The following is a 3,515-nucleotide window of genomic DNA, read 5'->3' as shown; positions in this document are numbered from 1 at the left end:
TCACACCTCGGCACCCAAAGCCTCTATGCTTTTCACAGCCCTTGAGCCATGTGGACGGGGATGAGCTTACAACTCCGGCATAGCGAGCACTCTACCCACCTACCTGACCTGCTTGAGAACCGGGTTTGTCAATGATGAATTTGGACTATTCAAAGAATCGTGACTTTAACTGAGTGGGGTCCCTGCTGGGGACGATCATGGCAACTAGGTGTACCAGAAGGATTGTGTAGTGATTAATGCTAACACTTCCTCTCACCCAGCTCAGGCTGGGCTACCTTGCAAAATTTTTTGCTCCTATTTAACCATATACCTCTTTGCCCAGCAACTTACGCCCTACGCGCAGCGCCTGTGCCCATCTCAGCAGGTATGGCAAGCTCTGGGGATAGGATGCAAGGCCAGAGGAGTGAGTCGTGATCAAAGTCTCACTGCTCAGTTTTGGTGGAAACTCTAGGCTTGCCCCACCCCCACCCCCCGCCATCCTCCAAATAAAAAAATGCTTGGACTCTAATGGTAGGACTGACTCAAGGGAAAAGCCCCTTTTCCTTCTGCCACACCCCAGCAAAAAAAAATGCTAATGACAACTGGAAAATGGACAAATAATTTGGAATCTGTGCTGTAACCACAGTGTCTGTGATGCATGTTTGTGCAGGCCTTTTCACTGATTATAACAGAGTAAATGCAACGGGAAAACCTATCTAGCCTTTTGAATCAGCATGGGGAGAGAGAAAACAGTGTTTCAACCCTGTCTTGGTACTAAAGAGTCCTTTCTGAGACTTTTTTTATGAGAATAGGATGTAGAACTGATTTTGGTATCTATAAAACAACAGTATCCCTGCTTTGTATCCTTAGCTTCCAATTTCTCAGTCTTGCGAAGTTCTCAATACATTAATTTGACACAAGTGATTTTTTTAGCTGATGAGCAATTAAAGCCTAATCTTTTTCAGCATCTCAGGCTTTGTGACTAGACTAATAGAAGATGATTTTGCCAGCATGGTCTATCATTACATGACAGCAGTGGGATCAATTCGCAGGACAAATGTATTGCTCCTCGCAGACCCAGCATCTGCTTGTACTCCAAAGTGGGGCAGCACTTGCGTTCCCCAGATCATTTTCTCAGCATCCCTCTTCTTGTACAGACTTTCTTCGGACGTACAAAGCTTTCCTCTGAATTTCAGTGACAATTTACTCTTGACATTACAAAGCCCTTTCAAAGTACCTGCTCTGGCTGATGCCTTTGATGTAGACTGATGCATTACCTAGACCTATCAAGATATTTCAACATGAGCAGCAAACAAAAATACGTTATTTCTTTTTGCACTTGGCAGAGTAACTCCCAGCGCACAGGGAGGCAAGCGAGGCGAAGGAGAATCAGATGAAAGCACTCTCTACGAGGAGTCCTCCCCTCCAAAGAGCTTAAATGTCATTAGATGACATTTTAGCTACCCATGTGTTGATTCCTGGATAATGGAGACAGAAGGAGAACCACAGTGGTTCCGTGTAGAGCTTTCACCTCTTGGGAAGGGACACGACAGGTAGAGCCGTCAACCCTGCTTGGCTCTGGGAGGAACGCGTAGCGCGGAAATGAGCCGAAGGGGAAGGCAGAAGTCAGGGATGCAGTTTGGCGGTGTAGCTCAGAGCTACACGAGGCTATTCTGCTTGCAAGATCCTAGCGGGATTCCCCTTGATAAAAATAATTAGAGCGTGCGCTGACCGGTGTGTGTCACGCGGGTCCCTTCACTACCACCTAGCGGGAAGCGCCCTCATTAACCGAGCTCCAGCGCTGCCCCGGCTCTCCAACCTCACCCTCGCCCTGCTGCCACAAACAGTAAGCGAAGGAGGGCCGGGTGGTTGAATGAGGAGGAGGACAGAGGCCTGCTTCCTCTACAGGGAGAGCGTAGAGATAATATTGCTAGTACGTAGCGATTACAGCCTATAATTTATCCCCCTAAGGTCGGTGCGCTATCACACCTCGCCTTCTAGCTCTGCATCCGGTGCGGCGCTTAACGGCTGGTGCGCCACAGCCCCTGCTCCCCGGGAGACTCCCAAAGCTTAACAAATGTCATCTCTGCGGAGGAGAGTGAAACATTTGTTCCGAATGCAACTGCGCCTTGCAAAGAGCAGCAAGGAGAAATCTGGGAAGGTGGTCTAGCGTCTAAACCAAAAGATAGCCTTGCCCTCTTCTCGCCTCTCTTTTGAGCGCTCTAATGCCGATTGTTCTGCTGAGACCAGGGAAGAAAGCTACCAACTAAAAACACTTTGCTCCTCTGTCAAGACATATTTGCTATTATAATCACATATTTACCACAAGGACTACTACATTAAAGTGTAAAATGGGTATGTATTAGGAATGTTCTAATCACATATTCAAGTGAGTCCTTCCCTGCTGCGATACTCAGGGTTTGCACAAATAGCTGAAATCCAACCCTACGAAAACATCAAATGACAATTATCTGGGATTTTTCGCTCTCCTGCTTGCCGCTTGGGGCCAAGCTCCCAGGGCACAAACAATAATCAGTTTTGGCACTTGTACAGCTTTATTTTATCCAATCACAGAAATAGGGGTGAACACAACGGTAACAATAATTCTCACATTTCAAGGAGGGGATGATGTTAATGTCATTCAGGCCAATAAAGCATTTGGCAGGCTCAGCAGGAGGAAGCGTAAAATGGCAAAGAATTATTAAAGGAACCACTTCTAAATATTTCTTATGCCAATGGCAGTTTTATCGCCGTATTCATGGAACTATATAGGCTCCCTCTGCCAGCAATTTTACTATAGAAATATTTAGGTTTCTTTCTTTCTCTGCATGTTCCTTGAAGTCATGACATTAGGCTGGCTTTATCCTAGGAAATTACTACATTTTTCACTGTGTATACTTGGTGATGGATATAATTCAATAAATGAAAACATTGAAGGTAACAATTGTATTGATACAAGAGTCAGGCTTTGGGAACCTATAATCCACCTGCCATTCCATTTACATTACGCTGTTGTGCGACTATTCAGCCAGTTTTGCTTTCCTGTAATAAGCAGAATGCAGACCAATAGGTCTAAAACAAGACTAATGTTCCTATTATATACCCATTTATACTTTCGTGGAGTAGGCCTCATTATTAATTAATCCACAGTTCAACTACCTTATTACATGTTCTTGGGAGACGGCATTACACTGGAACAGTTTATCAAGGCAGACTATTATTTATCAATGAAGTAGAATAAAATAGAGGAACAGAAGACACCCTTGCCTGGAAGCCTGTTGGAGAATGCCAGCAACCCGGTTTTATGAGATAGCTGTCTCACAGCGTTATCAGGCTGCCTACTGCTTGAAGGGAAAGGAAGAAAATTATAATCAAAAGTAAAATGCATAGCCATTGTATTAAGGTGTAGGTAGCACAATGCAAGATAGTTGAACATGTTTAAATAATTTTTATTAAGCATACCATTAAAATAGAAGACCTATAGAGCTCAGAATCCTCAAGTGTGATTGCTGATTGACATATTTCTCCAATCTGCA

The sequence above is a fragment of the Dromaius novaehollandiae genome, chromosome 17 (assembly GCF_036370855.1).
Source record: "Dromaius novaehollandiae isolate bDroNov1 chromosome 17, bDroNov1.hap1, whole genome shotgun sequence".
NCBI classification, from domain to species: Eukaryota; Metazoa; Chordata; class Aves; order Casuariiformes; family Dromaiidae; genus Dromaius; species Dromaius novaehollandiae.
This window is presented reverse-complemented; position numbering follows the sequence as displayed.